Below are 23,258 nucleotides of genomic sequence, written 5' to 3'. Positions count from 1 at the left end.
TGCTCTCCTGCGGCACTTCGCGATAACCAAATAGGAAGTGTTGCAGCCTCTCATCCCAGTCGTTAGGATGATTGATGGAATAGGTTTTTAGCATCCGGCTCAGGGTCGAATTAAATTTCTCCGTCAAGCCATTCGACTGTGGATGATAAGCCGTAGTTTTAACATGCTTAATTCCACAAAGAGTTAAAAGCTCTTCCATGGTCTTGGACGTGAAGGATGTCCCTAAATCTGTTATAATTTCTTTGGGGAATCCCAGCCTTAGGAACACCGACATGAGGGCTTTTGCTACAGTCTTTGAGTCAATGTCCTTCAGAGGTATTGCTTCTGGATAGCGCGTAGCATAATCCACGAGGCATAAAATAAACTTATTCCCCCTTTTTGTAACTCTGGAGATAGGCCCGAGGATGTCCACTCCTACTCTGGAAAAGGGCTCAGTAATTACGGGAATAGACTGTAACAAGCCTCGCGTTTTGTCCGCTCTTTTGCCTGCTTTTTGGCAGATCACACAGGACTTGCAATACTCTTTGATGTCTTTGCCCATCCCAGGCCAGTAAAATCTTGCTTGGATTCTATCACTAGTCTTTCTAATGCCTAGATGCGCTGCTGAGGGTGCGTCGTGCGCCATTTGTAGCACTTGCAACCGGTAAGCTCTTGGCAACACTAACTGTTTCTTCCTTTCCCAAACAGCAGCAGTTTTCCTCCTCCTAGAAATTCTATACAGTCTTCCCTCAATGGTGGTAAATAAGCAGGGGTTTTCCACAGTTACTTCTGCAGTAGGACTTTGTGCTTTACCCCACAGCTCTTTTATAGTTTCATCCTCTTTTTGATCACTCAAGAATTGGGCACCGTGCTCCTGGACCACTGGCACGCTAATCAGCCCTTCATCCTCACCAGGCTCTATGGGTGACTCTATAACTGCAGGAGGATTACTCTCAGTGACTTGAGACTGTGACCTAGTTATCACTTGAATACGGTGCTTCTGACTAGCTAGGTCATTCCCTATTAAAAAGGGTACCTCCAATTCATTTAGGATTCCTACTCTCCATTTGCCACAAAATCCTTTGTAGGTAATATCAACTTCAGCTAATGGTACTTCAAAATGTGGGCCCCATATGCCTTTTAAACTATAGGACTGACCCTTGAGGTACTGCTCCTTTGGAACAAATTGTGATTTGACCAGTGAGACTTCTGCTCCAGTGTCCCTCAAACCTAAACAAGACTGACCATTTAATTCAATTGGCTCCATGTAATCTTGGTTGCACTCCTGCTCAGCCCTCCAGACCTGTAAGACCTTAGAAGTAGTCTCAGCTGGACTGTCTGATTTCTCTGAGCCTTCTGTCTGAGGCGAGCTATTTTCCTGTGACTGCATTACCAGTTTTACTTGTTTAGCTGCAGTAGGTGTAGTTTGCGACTTAACCAGCAGGGGGCACCTGGCACGTACATGGCCCTCACGATTACAGAAAAAACAAGTGATTTTCTTAGACCCTGTCTTGTCAGAAACTGATTCCCTGACAGGAAAATTTTCTTGCCTGTCTTTAATTTCTCTGTTTCTCCATGGATTACCCTTCTGTGAGTGTTTTGGGAATGCTATTTCATTGAAATCACCTTGTAGTTCGTCTAAGACCTCGGCAACCTGTGCCACAGTTTTCAGTTTTTTATCCCTCAAGAACCAACGTAAATTGCTAGGGATTTGCTTAAAAAATTGTTCTAAACAAATTAATTGTTTTAACTCATCAAAGTCCTTCACTCCACTCCCTTGAATCCATCTGTCAAGTAATTTATCTAAGCGGCTAGCTAGTTGGGCATAAGTCTCTTTATGTTCCTTTTTTGCCTCACGAAAAGCCTTTCTGCTTTGTTCAGCCGTGAGTCCACATCGAACCCTGACCCTTTGCTTAAATACTTGGTAACTTGACAGCTCTTCTTCCCTCAGGTCAGCATAAATTTCACTTAGTATCCCACAAATTTGAGGTCTTAAATAAAGCATCCAGTTCTCCTCAGGTATTTGAAATTCCACACAAACGCGTTCGAAGGTAAATAGAAACGATTCGACATTATCGTCTTTTCCAAATTTGGGGAACCTTTTTAAATTAATTGCGATACTATCATTATTAACTGGACTCTGAGTTAATTCTGATCGCAAACGTATCTCTTCAAGCCTCATTCTGTCCTGTTCTAATTGTGCCCTTATCCTCTCTGACTGCATTCTCTCCTCAGATGCCATCTTTTCCCTCTCAGCTTCAATTCTGGCTTTTTCCCTCTCATTTTCAGCTTCAATCCTAGCTTTTTCTCTCTCACTCTCAATTCTAGCTTTTTCCCTCTCCCTTTCACTTTCAATTCTGGCCATCTCAATTCGTAGTTTCATAAGTTCTACCTGAGAATCTGGGCTTCCCTCAGCCCCTTCCGTTCTTTCATCTCCTTTTGCCTCTCTGGGTTTTCTTACGTGAGTCATTTTCCTCACAGGAAAATCCTGACAGACTCAAACCAAACTAAGCGCGTGAGCTTTGAATTTCGATCACGACGCTGCCACCAAAAATGTGACGACCCGGGTCCCACTCTGCCTTACTATCACTGCAACACAGGAATCCAGAGGGGAAAACACCCACCCTCTTCTCCTGCCGCCTCAAAAAATAAACCCCTTTTCCTAATGGGTTTCTAAGTAAGGAGAGCCTTCCAGCCTACGTGGCCTGGTACCTTAAGAAACTCTAGGCTGTCCCCCAGGAATAACCTCTTGCCTCCTGTAAAGGGTCTCCCTCAGTTGGATTCCCCCACTGTAGAAGTTTGCCCTAGGCACTCTGGCAACTTCTTGGCACCTCAGGTTACCCTTCTAAGCCTCCTCCGTGTAACTTCAGGACACAAACCACCACCTCCCTGCCTGAGGTGAGTTTGGCCCTCTCTTGAGTCACCACGGCTGTGAGTCCTGGTACCTCGCTGGAAAAATACAAACGGACCTCTTGTTGGCAAAAACAGAGATGAAGTTTTATTGTGTTAAAAACATAAGTGATTCTTTAACGTGTCATTTATTAATTAGCTTTGTTCCAGTTGTACAAAATAAACTCAGTCAAACATTTAACTTTAAGTTTTCCTAGCCTCTTAACTGTCTTCATATAAGCCACCACATAACATCACACCACACCTTCCTCCCTCTCCCTCCTAACTCACCAAACCGACTCTCCCTCCTTTTTTAAAACCGGGCACAGTCCCGCCCCCATCAGAGTTCTATGCCAGTCAGGCTGAAGGTGGGTTAACTCTTTGCCAGCCGGACAGAAATAAACATTTCAAAAGTGCTTCAATTTGTCACACATGGGTTTGAGCCCCATGCTGGGCAAAAGATTCCTGCATTGCAGGGGGGTCAGACTAGATGACCCTCATGGTCCCTTCCAACTCTACAATTCTATGATTCTATGAAACGGCGAGAGAGAGAGAGAGAGAGAGAGATGTTAATACAGACAAACCTTGAGCCAGCATTCATCTGGAGGATTTCATATCACAGTGATCCTTGGTGGTATTTCTGTGCATTCTTTAATTTCTTATTTTGTCCTCACTTTAGCGATCTTCAGTTGTTACTCAGATGTGTTGGAGATTCATTCCCCGTTGTCTGTCATAGGTTTGTTGTCTGTCATGTGACTATATGTGTTTTCATTCCACAGAGTGGGAAGTGATGTAGACAGGATGTTTGTCTTACTGTGTTCCTGAAGTGGAACTGTTGTTCTTTGTTCTTTCTCTTTGCTGTCTGATGCTAGAGAGAGGGAGAGAGGGAGAGAGACATGTTTGCAGTGCTCCGTGTGTTTATATGTAAATAAAGCAGATTAGCCAAGATCCTGTGCTACAGAGTTCTGTGCTACTGAGTTAGGCAACTGCGCAACCTCTGTGGATCCATGAAGTGTGCTGATGTCTTCTGGCATAAGTCGCTGTGATGTTTGGACTGGGGAATGCTTAAGAAGCTCCTGAACGATCGCCCAGGAGGGAGGGAACATGCCAGTCGGGCATGTGTCTCTGCCGAGGTTCTACTTGTGAGTAGGACACCTCCTGACAATATGAAGGGGGAATGTGAGTTGGGTCATGCTTTTAGCCCCACACTATCTTTTTGATGCTTTTGTGGGCTGATCACCCACAAAAGTTCAGTTGCAATTTCTTCAGGGAGGAGTCCTTTCTACTCAGGAGGTTCCTGGCCATCTGGGGTTTTAAGCTGCATTGAGAGCTGCATTCTTGAACAGAAAAGGTTTCCATGCAGAAGTTATGGCTGAACTAGTGAGCCCCTTTGTCCTCACTTACCCTCTTCCCATGAGTTACAACAGTAGAGGACTCCAGGGGCATGTTAAATGCTACGTAACAACATTATCGGTGGTGTTTAGAAGCTTGCTCGGGCAAGGCTTCTCTGCACAATTAATTTAATAAGTCTGCATAGCACTTTTATTTAAGACACTATAGCAGCTGTCCACAAACCTTCTAATTTGTTTGGCATTCATATTCACAAATTGTTACATTTCTACAAACATATTATAACTAATCATCCTCGAGGTTGCATTCCTCAATCACGCATACGCGCACGCTCACACACACTTCATCCCAGGCCACTTTCTTATTGAGAAAGGTATCGTGTCACCTGGGCTACCCACAGATACACCTGCAGCTTCCCAGCAGCAATTTCCACGATAGGCTGACCCATTTCCCAGACATCACAGTCAAGGCAATTTTTTCTCAAAGATCACATGGAGTGCACATGCACAAAAAAAAATGCACATGGAACAATTTTTTAAATGCCAGAGCCAGCTCTGAGAAAGAGGGAAGCACAAGATCTGCCCATGTGGGTAACAGAAGAATAATATCTGCTCTCCATCCCAGAGAGTTTCCTGGACGCAGGAAACAGAGTTAAGAAGAATTTTGGAATACCTTGAGATAATGTCATTGAATCAAATCATTCATAGGGCAAACAAAAGAGAAAAGTAAATAAAAAAATCAACTACATATTACAGTGGTACCTCGGGTTAAGAACTTAATTCATTCTGGAGGTCCATTCTTAACCTGAAACTGTTCTTAACCTGAGGTACCACTTTAGCTAGTGGGGCCTCCTGCTGCTGCTGCACCGCCGGAGCATGATTTCTGTTCTCATCTGAGGTAAAGTTCTTAACCCAAGGTACTATTTCTGGGTTAGTGGAGTCTGTAACCTGAAGCATCTGTAACCTGAGATACCACTGTATTCCTGTGCACAAGACAGTTGCTCAATACAAAATGAAGGCATAACTTTCCCAGAAGTGCCTGATGCTGTTTAGCTGTGTTTTCAAGGAATGTATTTCCTTGTCCACTTACCCCTGACAAAGAAAAAGAAAAAGAAAAAGAGACCTTGTTCGGTTCCCATCACCACTCCCGTACTGGGGGCTATTAAAAAAAGAGATGTAAGTCTTGGCTACCTTGAGGCCACCTGCTTTATTTTTGCAGCGACCTGCTCTTGCAGGACACAGCAAGCCAGACCACGGCGAAGGTTTGTTCTTGGCTACAGCTTGTGATTAGCAAGGAAAGGAGTTCAACCACAAGACTTGCTTTCGACATCGCACTAAGCCAGACTTTGGCTTAGCTCGACATGGCAGCATGCTTCTGAACACCATAGTTCTGGTTACAGTCGTTTTCGGTCATCAACAGCTATCAGTCAGTCAATCACCCACTTCCACCACCCTTCTGAGTGATCTCCCCTCCCCATCCCCACCCCTCCCCACCCCTTCTCTACATAAGTGCCTGGGGACTTCTATTTCACTGTATCTGAAGAAGTGTGCATGCACACGAAAGCTCATACCAAAATAAAAACTTAGTTGGTCTTTAAGGTGCTACTGAAGGATTTTTTTTATTTTACTTCGACCCAGACCAACACGGCTACCTACCTGTAACCAGAACTATGGTGTTCAGAAGCATGCTGCCATGTCGAGCTAAGCCAAAGTCTGGCGAAATGAGGTGGCAGAAAGTAATTCAGTCATACGGATGCTGTCTGGTTGGGGTTTTGTACTTGGATGGATTTTTTTTTTATGGATTCTAGGCAATGCAATAAATTAACATTTCAGAGCTGTCTGTTGGCAGGGATGGTACATAATTCATGAAGGGTTTAAGGCATCTGAAGAGTCCACCGACTCCAAGGGAGGAATCTTAAGCATTCTGGGTTTATCGTGTTACACTTGTAACCTCTCTGGTCAATGCTGAAGAATCTGAGACGTGTTGAAAAAAGTGTGATGGCGTCTGAAGGTCATTCCCTTGCACAAACCGAATCCTTAGCAAGTCACATAAAGTAATGCTAACTATCTACCTATATGGGCTTTCCAAGTTTCCTGAGACTTTTTCTATAGACACTTAATTTTAATGATGGCTTTTCCTTCCCTTTTTTATTTTGTTTGTCACAAGAACATGAGAAGATAAGAAGAGTTTAAGCAGGATCAGGCCAAATGCTCATCTAGTCCAGCACTCCATTCTCACAGTAGCCAATCAGATGCCTGTAGGAAGCCCACAAGCAAGACCTGAGCAAAACACTTCAAATTGTCCAATAGCTCAAATGTGTCCATCAACCCACCCCCCTACGACCCACTTACTAGAGGGCATTAGCCAAATGGTACATTGGTGCAACATTTAAAAGACTCTTAGCTCATGGGACAGGCTCTAAATGGGATGCAACAGCACAAAAATTGGTCTAGATGGAAGTCACGGGATTATTAGGATTTTCCTGTTGCTGCTGCTATTTGTTTTCCTTGACTGCAGCTCCTTGTCAGCTTTAAACAGGGATGTGGAGAAATTTGGTTTAGTTTGCATTTAAAAGAGAACTTACCAAGTTTGCTCTTTCTGGAGCAATATGAGAACTGAAATACAACCATCTTGCAAATTCACACTTATCTGAATTTTGTGGTGCAGTTTTCCAACCAAACTATGTTTCCAAAAATGCAGTTATTAGGGGGAAGTGTGCCTAAAAATGAATATGGTAGTGGAAATAACATTCAAATGCATGCTATTAGAGGAAATTGCTTGCAAAAATGTGTCTATTAGTTCAAATTGCATATAAAAATGTGTTTATTAGGAGAAATTTGCACTAAAATGCTGATGAATTTTCACGAGAAGCATGATTTGGCTGCCAATCTTGTTTTTTGGAAACAGAATGCAAGAGGTGCCACTTCTGCCTTCAACTTGGGCAGCAAAAAGTCTCAGGCTAGCCCTGCACTTTGTTCTTATGTGTGCAGAAAACATGGTTGGCTGCATAAAGCATGCATACAATCCGTTCCTAATATATTCATCCAATCATTTTTTATGCCTTTTGTATGCACAGCACTTTCTAGACTAATTTAAGCAGCAGCAGAAGTCTGCTGCAGCAGAAGATCTCTGCAACAAAGAGATGTTACATTATGCAGATAAAAATGTTTTGAAAGAGAAAGCAAGTGTAACCATTAGATTGTTTGTTTTTGCTTTTGTTTGCTTTTTAATGACATAAACCCACAATTGTGCAAGGGTGAAATGGAACTTCCTAAGAAAAGCCCATCAGCGGGAAAAGAAAGCATGATCATAGGGTGTTGGGAGGGGGAAGTTTTAAAAGAAAATATCTTTCTTAAGACATTGAAATCCCTCAGGAAAGTCACTAGAGTTCCTTAGAATTAAAAATCCCGCTATTGCCCAATAACTCCATGTGAAATGAAGATTAGGTAAAGGTAAAAGGACCCCTGACCATTAGGTCCAGTCGTGACCGACTCTGGTGTTGTGCGCTCATCTCGCATTATTGGCCGAGGGAGCCGGCGTATAGCTTCCAGGTCATGTGGCCAGCATAACTAAGCCGCTTCTGGCAAACCAGAGCAGCACATGGAAATGCCGTTTACCTTCCCGCTGTAGCGAGTTCCTATTTATCTACTTGCATTTTGATGTGCTTTCGAACTGCTAGGTTGGCAGGAGCTGGGACCAAGCAACGGGAGCTCACCCCGTCACAGGGATTCAAACCGCCGACCTTCTGATCAGCAAGCCCTAGGCTCAGTGGTTTAGCCCACAGCGCCACCTGGGCCCCTGAAATGAAGATTAGTTTATGAAATATTTCATCTTATAAATTCAGTAGTGTTAAGGGACTTTATGTTCATGTCTCTCACAGTGGATGATTCTGAGACATATTAAAAGAATTTTTATTATTTACCTGAGTGGGTGAGTAGGTAAGTAGAGTGCCATTTGAAAGTTCTGCCTTAGATAGGGTTGCCATATGTCCTCTTTTTCCAGGACGAGTCCTCTTTTTCATGGGTATGTAAAATGAGAGTTGTCATAGTGATTCATGTGTCCTCTTTTTTTGCTCTTCAAAATAAGGCAACCCTACCAGGGCCCAGCCAGCCTTGGGTTGACATGTCATGTCTTTATTTGAATTTGGAGAGGCTCAAAAGTGTTCTCCGTTCCTGTTTGAAGAGCTCTGAACCTTCAAGGGCTATCCAGTTGGCTGGAATAACTTAGCACACATCCAGCATGACAAACATCAACCTTAGCTGAGGAAAACAGGAAGAGCAAAACTTCCAACAAAATTGTCATGTGAATGTGTCCTATTTAGCGCCGAGTTTAAGTCTCTCTTGCCATGAAGTACTAAGCATTTCTAAAGAAGGGAGAAACTTTAATCAATATTTACTTAAGGGTGATTTTCAATCAGTAGACCAGTTGAAATTAGTGAACTAAACTTTGTCATGTTTATTCATTTCAGCAAGTCTAGTCTGCATAAAACTTACTTGAATACCACCCTAAGAGTTTACTGAGAATACATTGATTCTGTTTTAAGGTACCTCTTAATACAGGGCTGTCCCTACCATTAGGCAGAGTGAAGCTGCTGCCTTGGGTGGCATGGAGCAGTGGGCAGGTATTAGAGAGCAGAGCTGTGTGTGCCAAAGAACATGCACTGCATCTCCAGAACAAGCCTGTTGCCCTGAGATGTGGTAGAAGATGCTGAAGAAAGGGTCAGCTACCAGTCTAGTTGGATTTGGTATGAGGAATTTGGGGAGGAATGGAAGCCCCATCTTTTCCATCATCTCAAGCGACATATTTGGAGCCACCCTGTCTTCACATGTTGTTTTTCTTTTTTTAAAAAAAGAATATAATATTTGAAGAAATCTCAAGCTTGAGATGACTATATCTGTGTGAGCCAACCATGAAAAGCCTACAAGCACTGTTTGCAAGATGGTTGTATTTCATTTCCCATATTGCCCCAGAAAGAGCAAACTTGGTAAATTCTCTTTTAAATGCAAACTAAACCAAATTTCTCCACATAGAAAAGCTATGGTTTTCCCAGTAGTGATGTATGGAAGTGAGAGCTGGACCATAAAGAAGGCTGATCGCCGAAGAATTGATGCTTTTGAATTATGGTGCTGGAGGAGACTCTTGAGAGTCCCATTGACTGCAAGAAGATCAAACCTATCCATTCTTAAGGAAATCAGCCCTGAGTGCTCACTGGAAGGACAGATCGTGAAGCTGAGGCTCCAATACTTTGGCCACCTCATGAGAAGAGAAGAATCCTTGGGAAAGACCCTGATGTTGGGAAAGATTGAGAGCACTAGGAGAAGGGGACGACAGAGGACGAGATGGTTGGACAGTGTTCTCGAAGCTACCAACATGAGTTTGACCAAACTGCGGGAGGCAGTGCAAGACAGGAGTGCCTGGCGTGCTATGGTCCATGGGGTCATGAAGAGTCGGACACAACTAAACGACAACAACTGTTCTATGTGGGTGGGAGGGGGGGAAAGCCATTGGATTAAGATCTGAAGGCGATATAGCTCTTCTGTAACTCCAACTTGACTTGATTATTAGGTGGCAATGTGAACATTTTGGGGCTCTGAACTATGTGAGGGGTATTGTTTATTGATTCTCCAAAGGAGATTCATTTGAGGGGTTAGTAGTTTTATTACATGTCGGGTCTCAAGTTGAGAAAAAGGAGGCAGGAAGGAAACACCTGGAATTTTTTTTAAGGATGTGTCCAATCAGCAGCCACATCCCCCAGGAACAGCGAATCGGAAAATGAGAGGCATTGTTCGATTAGATGTAGCATTACCTGCAAGAGACCCCCCCTTTAAGCAGACAGCCTCAATGATGGGGACAGGGACTGTTCACTTTGTAGACACCTGTCCACAAAGGCATTTATGTTAGTGCAACCTCATGTGTGCAATATATAATAGCAACTTATTATAATGGGATTGCTTCTGAGGAAAAAGGCACCTCTCAGAAAAAACCACAAAGGACCAGGGTGCTTGGAAGGTCTATGGAGCAAATGCACAACAATAGTACCAATCAGGGTTATTTTTGATCTTTTTAAAAGGCCCGTTTTGGTCAAAGCTGCATTTTTAGCAAGAAAACAGCTTAGCTGAAATTCTTCTCCAAGCAGAATTTAATCAAAGCCTATCCCTGTTCTGGGATTTGGCTTTACTTACAAAGTAAACATAGCAAACATTCCAGACCCCACTTTCCCCACCGTTTGACTTCCTTTATATCCCACGATGAAGTTAACCATTCCGTTCCTGCCTTGCCATAAATCTTTGCTGCTGCAAACACATTCACTCAGGGAAGATCAGAAAGGGTTGGGGTTAGGGCATTAAAAATGTGACACCGCAATTAAGTCAGTCTGAAATGGTATAGTCCATTCTACCATATTAAGATTCAACCATTATGTGTGCAAACCAGGCAAATGGGGCGCACAGGTGGAAGCGTTTGCTAACCCCTCTCCTCACCCTGTTCTTGCGTGGTTTCAATGATGCGGCTGATTGCTATTATATGTTCAGCGCTGATGGTTGGAAGCTATTATCTGCTTTGAGTGCCTCCACTGGAGGGGGAAAGCAGGGTGGGACTCTTAATATCAATAAAACAATATTTATTCTGCTTCAAAGTAACTTCCTGGAAGATATCATCACCGGCAACAAAGAATCAGCTGCAAACTGAAGTACTGTTACCACTTTGTGTATGTAGCTCTGCCATCATGGGGCGGGGGGCCTGACTTTGCGAAGCCTCCCAGATAAGTTTCCATTTCACTCTTTCCCCACTGTTCAAAACGTCTTTAAAAGTTTGCCTGCATTTTTCCCCCTTGATAGGTTTTGAATCTCTGACGTGCTCAAGGTTCCTCCACACCTGCTTGAAAAGCCAGCTCTGCCTCCTTGTGACAATTAGATCCGCGCAGCCGAAAAATCAATCTGTGAAGCAAAATTGAAATCCTCTCAGACGCTCGGCATGTGGTGTAAATGAATAGACTTGTCTGTACCAACCAGCAGGCAAGAGAGCAAGCCCGTGTTTCTGCTCCTGCCAGCTATTTTTTTGTGGAGGTGGTTTTAAGTGCGATTGCTACCATAAATTAGGAAGAGTCACTATTAGGATGCATGCAGTAGTCACAGCAGCTATCCTCTTGTATGACAACATAACTTGGCGAGGAAAACTGTTGGCTTTGTCATCTCTTGGGTTTGCCAGAAATAGTTGCTTATCATTCCCAGCGGGGGGGGGGGGGGAGGGAGGAAGTGTGGAGTGAGGGGATGGATTTAAGACAATAATATACAAACACAGAAGACAGTGCTAAAGTGAAGAGAGTAGGCATGGGGTTATAAGACATCCTTCTGACATACCGTATATTCTGGCGTATAAGACGATTGGGCGTATAAGACGACCCCCAACTTTTCCAGTTAAAATATAGAGTTTGGGATATACTCACCGTATAAGAAATACAACCCGGCGTATAAGACGACCCCCAACTTTTGAGAAGATTTTCCTGGGTTAAAAAGTAGTCTTATACGCAGGAATATACTGTATTAAGGTTGCCATCCTTTCCCCTCTCTCGAGGTTCCTGTACCTTTTAACAGCTATGTGACAGGAAATCCAACAGGTGAAGCTGTCTTCCTCACATCATCTCTGCAACAGAGAAGTTCCACGTTGAATCTCTGCATGCTCTGTAGTCTTTAAAGGCCCAAGAGTGCTGCAAGGGGGGGGGGAGGCAATTCTTAAACATAGGGATACCTGAATAATTTGATTTCTGTGTATTTCAATGCAGACCAATGCAATGTTCAGCTCCTGGCCGAGCATGTGGATCAGAATGTAATTTATCCTTTGGATTTCACTCTTCTCCAAAGTTTGTGAAATATCTTCAGAGAGAGAGAAAGTGAGCGCAGGTTTAAAAGCCGATACAAAATAAGTGTGTAGCCTGATAGCATATGTTCAGTATTAGTGACCGCTGGCTGAGCCACAGTACACTTGTAAAAATTAGGTAGTGTATAAATCTGCATTTCAATGCCGAAGGTTAACCAGATGCTATAAAAATCTCATTGCCTGTGCCATAAAATTGATCTCGGTGGATGTGGTGCAAAGCCTAAAACGTGTTGAAATGCATATATCTCCATATGCTCATTCATCTTGCAGGTCTAAAACGCACATTGTATTAATCAGTAGTGCGGACATCTTTATTATCTGCCTGAAAGGTCAGCATGTTACTGATTTTACAAATGAAAAGGGGGTGGGCAAGAAGAGAGAAAATTACAAAGTGAAAGTGAGCTCAAACAAACATTAGGTAGCTTATGTAAACAACACATTTATTAAGGCTCCCGTCTGCACGATACATTTAAAGCAGTATCAGACCACTTTAAACAGTCATGGCTTCCCCCAAAGAATCCTAGGAACTGTGGTTTGTTTGGGGAGCTGAGAGCTGTCAGGAGACTCACAGAGCTACAGTTCCCAGAGTGATTTAACAACCAATCCCTTTTCTCAAGGAACTCTAGGAACTGTAGATCTCCTAACTCTCAGCACCCTTAACTACATTTCCCAGGATTTTAAGTTGTCCAGCAAAGACATTTTTATTTCCCCGATGTTTTACCACTGTTGTGATTACTTTCAGGGGCAGCTTGAAAGTATAAAGTATAAGTGTTCACTATCAATCATCAAAGGGTCAGAAATATTTGCAGAAGGGTGAATCAAGGGGTGCAAATCTAGCATTTCATTAGAAGAATTTAAGATTACAGAAGCTCTACTATAGCCACTCTGTATTCTCAGACAACAAACTGGAGATAGAAAATGCATCATTTTAAAATGAAAGAAAGCTGGCTATGCTTTGACTATCAATGAAAGAACAGAATACCAAAAAGACATGAAACAGGCGTTCACGTGCAGTGGTTTAATAAGCTATTTATGAATGGCAGACCCCTCTAGCAGAGTACAGGCAACTGGTTCTCTGCTCTGGATAATGAAGAAGTGAAATGCTTATCCTCTCTGGAGGGGTGCTGAAAAGCTCCAGCACACAAAGGGAGCCCTCGAGCAGGAATGCAAACTGTAAGGGTTGATTCCTGCTCTGTGAGACTGCGGCTGACTCTTCCATTTCCCCATTGCTTCTCTTCTAAGTAGAGTTGGACAAATCTGTGAATTTTGGTTTCCCTCGGTTTCTCATTTCTCCAGACGTAACTTCAGCTTACCACAATTCGCCAGCATTTTAATGCAAATCTCTCCTAATAAGCAGTCTCTGTAAATTTGCCCCATGTACACATTTTTGCAGGCAATTTCCCACAATATAATGAATTTTTAGATGCTGTTTTCACTTATAAAAGGTAAAGGGACCCCTGAACATTAGGTCCAGTCGTGACCGACTCTGGGGTTGCGGCACTCATCTCGCGTTATTGGCCGAGGGAGCCAGCATACAGCTTCCTTTTTTTTTTTTTTAAATATTTTTATTAATTTTCCAATTAAAACCAATTATATCACATTTCAATATTTCAAATTATACACATATATATATCAATCAAACCGAATGTTATGCCAAATCATCTAAATAATTTATTTTTGGGTTCCCATGCTTCAAGAAATTGGGAATTCCTCGCAACTGTCCACTGCCGTCTTATTTCTAAAGTTCAAATCGTCCTCCAAGCTCATAATATTCCAAATCTTCCCCTTACAGTCACCTAGATGTTTTCCACTTTCATCCGATTGTTCCAGCTGCTGAGATAAATGTCAAACGAAGTTTCACAGATGTTCTTTCTCCTGTGTGAGTTAATCAGTCCAGCCTCCCCATAAATCTTCTTAGTGGAGCTCCCTGTTGCGACGGAGTAGCAGCGCCATCTTAAAAGGCTCAAATCACTTTCATTTTCTCTCATAGCCATGAAGATTTACGATTTATTTATCTTTATAGAATTTACAGCTTTTTCAGGCAGGAGACCCAAACATCCAACCATGAACTCTTGGTAAATTAATGGATCTCCTTGCCCTATAGCTGAACTTAGCTTCAGGTCGCTGCTCCAATTTAAAGTGCGTCACAGCTCATAAATCCTCCGAACGCGTCCAGAACTCCTTCCGTCTGACTAGGGGGGGGCTTTTCTCATCGGCAACTTCACATCTTTAAGAAATATGCTCAGTAACAACAGCTATAGAGTTCAACTCACACAGTCTTTTGCTTCTCTTTCACTCCAAACAAGCCAGGACATCGCGTCCGGGAAGATACGAGGCAACAATATGAAGAAAAAATAAAAACTTGCTTCCCTTATCGCTCCGTCCCCATCAATCCTTCTTCCTGATGCCGTACATTCTTTGACTCCTCTCGCTCAGCAGCATAAAATTCTCAGCAGTAAACAGCGCTTCTTCCCCTCCTTCTGAAGTATGTCCATAGATTTAAGCCTAATTATCTTCTTTAACCATGGAAATCCCCGCCATGCAGATTAGCGTCCGGGAGTCCTGGCCGTCGTAAGTGCTCAGCCCAAGCTCCCCCCACTCCAAAAACAGTCGGAGTGGGTCTGGGGGCATCGCGGGCCAGCGGCCCCTCTCCGTAACCCCCGGAGAGGGTAGGGGGTTGCCATTTACTCCCCTAGCAACCGCCAAATTCCTTACGAAGGTCAGAGAGATGGAAAACAGGTCCGCCATTCCTGCAGGCGGAAACCGGAACCTGAGCATACAGCTTCCAAGTCATGTGGCCAGCATGACAAAGCCGCTTCTGGTGAACCAGAGCAGCACATGGAAACGCTGTTTACCTCCCTGCTGTGTTGTTGTTTAGTCGTTTAGTCGTGTCCGACTCTTCGTGACCCCATGGACCATAGCACGCCAGGCACTCCTGTCTTGCACTGCCTCCCGCAGTTTGGTCAAACTCATGTTCGTAGCTTCGATAAATAGCGGTAGCTATTTATCTACTTGCACTTTGACATGCTTTCGAACTGCTAGGTTGGCAGGAGCTGGGACCGAGCAATGGGAGCTCACCCCGTTGTGGGGATTTGAACCGTCGACCTTCTAATTGGCAAGCCCTAGGCTCTGTGGTTTAACCCACAGCGCCACCCATGTCTCTGTTTTCACTAATAAAAGGTAAAGGTAAAGGGACCCCTGAACATTAGGTCCAGTCGTGACCGACTCTGGGGTTGCAGCGCTCATCTCGCGTTATTGGCCGAGGGAGCCAGCGTACAGCTTCCAGGTCATGTGGCCAGCATGACAAAGCCACTTCTGGTGAACCAGAGCAGCACACGGAAATCTATTTCACTAATAGATGCCCATTAATGCTCACCTTCTCCTAATACACATGCAGTTCAGTGGTAGAGCATCTGATTTGCATGCAGAAGGTTCTTGATTCAATCCCCAACACCCCCAGGAAGGGCTTGGAGTGGCCACTGCCACTAGAGCATCAATGTAGCCAATACCTCTTTGTAGCCAGTAAAGTATGGTGGTCAGAGTGTCAGACAAGGACCTGGGAGACCAGGGTTCAAATCCCCGCTCATCCATGAAGCTCACTGGTTGCCCTGGGGCCAGTCACTTCCTCTCAGTGTAACCCACCTCACAGGGTTGTTGTGGGGATGAAATGAGGATTGGGGAAACCATGTACGCCCACCCCCTTGAGCTCCTTGGAGAAAAATGTGGGATATAAATGTGTGAAACTAATTAATTATTTGATTGTTGCATCATAAACGTATGGAGAAGTGTGAGTATTGAAGGATATTATTATTATTATTATTATTATTATTATTATTATTATTATTATTAAAATTTATATACCGCCCTATACCCAGGGGTCTCAGGGTGGTTCACAGAATAAAATCAATATATATATATATATACCAGTATATAAAATACATAATAAAAATAAAAACAACAACCCAATAGCCCCCCCCCAAGAACATTTTAAAAGGGCATAGGACTAGGCAGAGGGCCTTCTCGGTGGTGGTGCCTGCCCTGTGGAATGCCCTCCCAACAGATGTCAAAGAGGAAAACAACTACCAGACTTTTAGAAGACATCTGAAGGCAGCCCTGTTTAGGGAGACTTTTAATGTTTAATAGATTACTGTGATTTATTTTTCTGTTGGAAGCCACCCAGAGTGGCTGGGGAAACCCAGCCAGATGGGCGGGGTATAAATAATATATTATTATTATTATTATTATTATTATTATTATTATTATTATTATTATTATTATTATCAGATCAACCAAAGACCTGGTTTAAAAGGAACATTTTTGCCTGGTGCCTAAAGGTGTATAATGAAGGTGCCAAGTGAACTTCCCTGGGGAGAGCATTCCACAGACAGGGAGCCACTGCAGAGAAGGCCTGTTCTCGTGTTGCCACCCTCCAGACCTCTCGAGGAGGAGGCACACAGAGAAGGGCCTCAGAAGATGATCTCAGGGTCCGAGTAGGTTCATATGGAAGGAGGTGGTCCTTGAGGTATTGTGGTGCTGAGCCATTTAAGGCTTTATAGGTCAAAACCAGCCCTTTGAATTGGGCCCGGAAACTAATTGGTAGCCAGTGCAGTCGGACCAGGATTGGTGTAATATTCTCAAACCGTCTTACTCTAGTAAGCAACCTGGCTGCTGAATTCTGCACTTAGCTGTACTTCAGTTCTTTGTGTGAATTAGGTGGGCTCGCATCAAAATCTGAACCGAACCAAATTTCTCCACCCACCTCTGCTTTCAAGTCAGCTATGATCTGCATACCAGCTGAATCCACTTCTAGTGGGGAAGGGCCATATCTCAGTGGTTGAGTACCTGCCTTGTGAGCAGAAGGTCCCAGGTTCCGTCCCCAGCATCTCCAGGCAAGGATGGAAGAGATGACTGCCTGAAATCCCAGAGGGCTGCTAGAGGAACCAATGGTCTGACTAGGTCTAAGGGAGCACCCTATATTCCCTGCAGTTAACCAGGAAGCTCAGCAACCTAGGACAACAGCACTGTGATGCTGATGGGACAAAAGATGGGAGGCAGGAAATATTTGCAGCCACTTGCTATTATTTGTCCAAACTTATTTTGCAGTCCCCTAATCCTTCAGGGGTCCTGCGCAATAGCTTAATTTCAGCCCAAAGTCCTTTTCATCAGCTGGGATTTTAATGCAACAGCACAAAAAATGTGAACATGCAGATGTTCGATGAGCACAAACAAGGGTGAGTGGGAGAAAAAAGGGGTTGGGAAAGGGTGTGTAAGGCTGGCAGCTCTGCTTTTATAATTCCCTGCTGCCCTTTAACTTCAAGGATAAAAAAAAAACAGACACAAGCTCTGCGTTCAGGGATGAGTAATTACTTAGGGAAAAAAATCACGAGCCAAAAGGGTCACAGTTAATGACCATAATTTGGGCATAAATTGCATAACAGAGCTGATTGCCAGGCCACAGCTGGTCTGGGAAGAGTATTGGTTTTATCTGCAATATTTTTCATGTAACATTTCCAGAGCAACAGAAACAATAAAGAGGTCTGTAGTAAGTTTAGGAGCCCTTGTGGGAAACAGGGGAAGGTTGAAGACTATGGAGGGGTTGGGTGCATTATAGAATCAGAGTCAGAAAGGACATTGGAGGTTAATCTGGTCAACTCGCTTGCTTCATGCAGGGTCTGCAGTGCAGAATGAAACAATAGCATCCATGACAGATGGCCAGCCAACCCCTAGGAAAGGGAAGGTCTATCACCTTCCAATCATCTGACAGCTCTTCTCATTTGGATGTTTCTCCCAATTTAAAGGCTGCAATTTCTACTCATTGATTCTCATTCTGTCCTCTGGATCAAGCAAAATGGGGGAGAAATTGAATTCCGGTTGTGTTTAAAGGCAAAACTACACAATTGCCCTTTCTGAAACGATACACAAACCCGAAACACAACCATCTTTTGGAATTTGCATTTCATGAATTTTACAATCCACTCATCCAGCCTCATAATGTGTACAAGAGGGGTAAGGTGAGCATAAAAATGCATATACTGGTAAATATAATATGCAAATATGCATTATATGAGGGGGAACTGCTTTGCAAAAATGTGTGAATTAGGCAAAGCTGCATTCAAACAGGTATGTTTCGGAAGACATTCACACTGGATTACTGATGAATTTTAATGGAGAGTTTTCTTTTTTTAAAAAAAATACAAACTAATGTTGAAATGTGGAGAACTGAACTCAAGACTGGAGAAAACATTTGATTGGCACACTGACAAAGGCTCGTGCCACTTTGAGGGCGAGCAGAGGGATGCTCGGGCATATCTACCACCTTTGAATTTGGTCCCGGATGGAAGATCCTCTACAATGCAACAAAAGGACCACTTTTGAGCAGAAATGAAATAACAGAAAGTGGCTGGATCCCCAAATCTGTTTGCGAAATCTTAGAAATGGTTGGCAAGAAGAAAATCTGTGGTTGCTTCCCTCCCCATAAATGTCAGCTGAGTGACACTGTTGGAGGTAGCCCTTTCTTTAGATCATGTTTATATCACACTTTTCTTCTCTCTCTTTCTCTCTCTTTTGCAAACCTCAGAGTGCAGTTTCTAACTTCACAGCCACAATACATGGTAGCTTTTTGGCTGCAAGACAGAGATTTGCCCGGGGCCGTTCAGTGCGTTTCACAGCAGAAAGAGGATTTGACAGTGTTTCCAGCTGCCTTCCTTAGACCTGGTTCTGTTGAGGCAACGAGCCTTTCATTTTTCTAGTTGCCATGCTCCATCTCTCAAGGACATACCTGACATGAAACTTTGAAAGATAAGAGGCCCTTTGGTGTCGAGGGCGGCTGTTTTTCCATGGCTGCATCTCCAGCCTGGCAGACTTCTAAGGGTCACGTCGCTCTCTTCAGAGCGGATTTGTTTTTCAAACAACTGGTCCCAGGGAGAGATTGTGTCCTGCGCAGCATTTGTACACAACAGCGGCACTTTAAAACGGAGAAAATAATTTTGTAACTTTTCCCCTTGAACCCCCCCAAAGCAGAACATGATACTTTGAAAGGATGAGAGCTGTTATAAGCCATTAACTTTAACTTCCCCTTCCATTACTCCTCCAAAAGGCCTAGATAAAAGCCTACTCCAAAGGGACAAGTACTAATTCGATTCTCACAAAAGAACCTAGATTTGTGATTTCAGCACATCTGATCTCTCACACAATACACATGTCCAAGGTGCTGCAGACCACACTGGTGTTCCTGGGAATGCACATGACTGATGGAAGTGCTTCTGGGACCAGAGTGGGCTGTGCAATGTGGACATCTGGTCTCCTTTTGCAAAAAGGACAAGTGCCTGGAGAAAACCATGCCTTTTGCAGTCCAACTGGCAGCACACACAGCTGCAGTTTGGAACTTTTCCGATACTGATGAACGCACACCCCCTATGTTTGTTTCATCCATGATATATTTATGAGCACACATCTTTATCTCATTAAAAAGTAAAACAGGCGATGTTAGCCAAAAAGTTAGGCTATATATTCCTCCCCTCCCCCTTCCCTCCTTTGATATATTTGAACATGGCTATTGACCAATGGTCTTTTAGGACTTTCCAATCTTTGGCTACTTTCACTGTGTATTTTCTGTACTCACCCCCAGTTGAGGACTATGGAGAGACAGAAACACTCCTCCCACTGGCTGAATGAAAGTGCCGGCCAGCAAGAGAGAGGTCTTCCAGCACTGCTTGCAGTTTCAGCCTATTACTTGCAGTTTGTGCTAACAACAGGCACCACCAAGCCTAAATCTGAACCAAAGATAACCAGGGCTTAGAATACAGTCAGTGCCGGGGCTCATGGGAGATGTGAATAATGAAAGCAAGTTGAGTATATACTGAGTATCTTTCCCACAATAGTGAGGAAATGTTTCTATTCAGTAGGCAGGACCTACAGACATCTCTTATTTTAAAAGTTAAACACTGACACCTTGGGCTACTGCTGGCACACCAAAGCCCTGGTTTCATCAGTTATTCTGATTGCCCTTGGCGCATCAATATTTTGCAAGTCTTCTGAGGCTCCGTTCCTCCTCTTCACTTGTGACAGTATGGATAATGTCCTCCTGACCCACACTTTCAATAGGAAACACCTTCCAATGTCTCTGAAACAATGACAAGCAAATCTATCAATCACATTTTCACATCAGTTTGTGATTATTTTTAAAGTCCTCACGAAAATTCATCAGCATTTTTATGATAAACTCTCCTAATATACACAATACACACGTTTGCCTGCAACCTTCCCAAACATAACACATTTTTGTTTGCTATTTTCAATACTACATGCATTTCCGGACACATTACTTGACTGAAAAGTGAATCAATGAAGGAGGGCCGTGTTCCAATTCTTGTGTTGTTTCAGAAAGTGTGAATGAGATGGGCTAGCCTTGATATTTGACCTGAATCCATTCCTTCCCCCACTTCTACTCTGACGTTACCTTAGTGGTGAGGCTGCTATTTATATTCCATGCTCTGCCATGCTCTGTGATACCTGCAGTGGGCATCTGGTACAACCAAGAAGAGGTAAATGGGTAACTGTTGAACAAGGTGGGAGCTGGCCTCACCATTTAGAGGTCTGTCACGGAGAAAAGCTCAGCCATCCAGGTCTGCCTCTGACCGCGCTTCCACTTCATCTACAGCAGACATCGCCTAATGCCACCTAGAAATGGCAATTAAAATGATCGGTTTCTAAAATAAACCTGACAGAGAAAGGACACTCAGTGCAGCAGCCACAGCTAAACAACAAAGAGCTTGCTCTTTCAGCATTGACTCAGCTGTGGACAAATCTTTGGTGGGCGTAAATTAAGTGCTTACACTGCTATACAAATCTCTTCAAGGGCGGATTAAGGCGTTTTTTAAATGGAAGCAAGGTTAAGAAAAGGAAAAGGTAGCAGCTGCGCCAGAACTAAATATGCAGGCTGACCTTTCAGAAGCCTCGATTTAGCTGTTAAGTGGCACCTGAACTTTGTAACAATGTTACATGGTGAGGCCTATATTCTCCTACTATCCAGAGAAAGCAGAGGGGAGGGCCATTCTCTCCCCCCCCCCCCGCTTTTATTGTGCAATGTACAAGAAAGATTATCCTTGTAGCCTATGTTCCAGGGGAAGAGAAATAGGCTTGGAGAAATCCCCTCCTTGCCCCACATTATAATTTTGTTGGGTGATAATTTTGTTGGGTCTGTTAGGCAGTTGCCAGCAGCACGCTTGATAATGCCTTCCGGTAGCTATCTTGAGGAGGCCAGGTTGGCCTCAAGGAGAGCCCATCGCTCCATTTGTAGAGCACAGTGGCTTGCAAGGTGCTGGATACAATCCCTGGCATCTCCCATTTTAAAAGGAATAACTGACACAAGTGCTGTGAAATCCCTCTGCCCAAGGGCCTGCAGTTAAAATGGAGAAGGCTGATGGTCCAAGTCAGTATTTATAAAGCCCTGTCATGTGCTCAAGATTAGGCTTTGAAATCCCTTGCCGTTTGCAAAATTGCCTGCTTGTCTAGAGTTCCTGTCTCTGGCGTGATCCAATCTGCTTTGAGGTACATATAACCCAATTGTTGTCATACAGGACAAAAAAAAATGTGCAACCGCCAGGATAACTTGTTGGGCTGTGCATTGCAAGCCATTTGTTTGAATCTTGACTTGAATCAGGCCCATTTGTCCTGATTTGTGCCAAATCCAGATTGGGTCAAGGCAGCTGCAAATAGCTATGGAGTGGGTCAGGTGGACCCAAATCGATTGGTGTAATATAAGGATTGTCCTAGACCTCAGTGAGCATCCTGCATCTCTGAATGGGCAAGGCCAGTTACCATCTAGCACCAACAGGATACCGCCAGAGTCACACCAGCGCTGTTGTCTGTCAAACAGCCTCATGGTGCAGTCTCAGATGAGCCATATGCCACTCATGAACCTTTATAAGAGATTTAAGGGCTGTGTGTAGGCTTCCTCCCTCAAATTGGTGATGGAGGAAGGGCTGTAGCATCTCCCTTGCACACAGAAGATTGCAGGTTCATTTCCAAGTAGGGGACCCCAGTTGAAATCCTGTAGAGTCAATCTAGGCAATTCTGAGCTAGATGGACTCAGTATTAGGCAGTTCCCTATGGTTTTTAAGATAGGATCTCATTTCATTTCAAAGCATCCTTCCAGAGGTTCCAGGGGAGGGGGTGAGTACCTATATCATGGTTGGACAGTTCCCTTCATAGAGCAAATGGCAGCTTTTAGGAGGGGCTTTAAATCAGGAAAAGATGCAGGGATAAGGCCTCCTAATTAAGAACACAACAACACACACACATTCACACATGGCTTCTTACACCTATCCCCCCGCAAACACATGGGTGAACGTGTCAATTAATGTGCCACAGATTGCGCTCACAGATTATGATCACAGATTACTCTTCAGTAGATGATTCCCTTGCGCTTTAATACTGAACCTTAGGTAGTAAAACACTTTTCTTTCTTTCACAAATTAGTACATAGCAAGGAATCAGTGAATGCCAATCCATGGTTCTGACCTCATCGATAATCAAGTGACAAACGCTGCTCTGAATTTCAAGTGTGAAATTTGCACATCAAATCTACTTCATAAAAGAGTTGAGTTTGGATTTCTGATGAGCTGTAATCAAGGGCATATTCAAAGACAGCAAGTCTAAGCACTATCTTGTGCACTTGATAAGAAATACACAACCTTGAGGCTCTAAGAAGGATGCTCTAGTTTCTCTTTTCCGTGATAGAAGTAGTGCAGTGTGCACTGTTTTCGCTATAATTCTGTGCATGCCCCTGAACTGTGTGACCACTTTGGCTTTCCTGTGTCCAGTGAGATTGGTACCTCTGCAAACTAACAGAGGAAGCAAACCTTGGCTTAAATTGGCTGACCTCCCTAAACAACAGGAGCACTACAAAAGAGCAAAATCTAATTAAATCCCTGGAACGCCATACTAATGCAAGCATTTCCATTCAGCCTGAGGGCTTCCTCCCATCTTCCACCGGTAAATAGATTGGGACTTAATCTGTATTTCCCAGGAAGGTGCCACCCACTTTCTCCATCTGTTAGTTCTGGTTAGCCTGAGACCTTGTGATCATACTGCAACTATGCAAAAGGAATATCCTCTCCATCCCGCTCTGCCTAATGAAATGAGATTTTGCTTATGGACTCACA

Source organism: Zootoca vivipara, chromosome 3 (assembly GCF_963506605.1).
Source record: "Zootoca vivipara chromosome 3, rZooViv1.1, whole genome shotgun sequence".
NCBI lineage: Eukaryota > Metazoa > Chordata > Lepidosauria > Squamata > Lacertidae > Zootoca > Zootoca vivipara.
Note: the sequence above shows the minus strand (reverse complement) of the source record.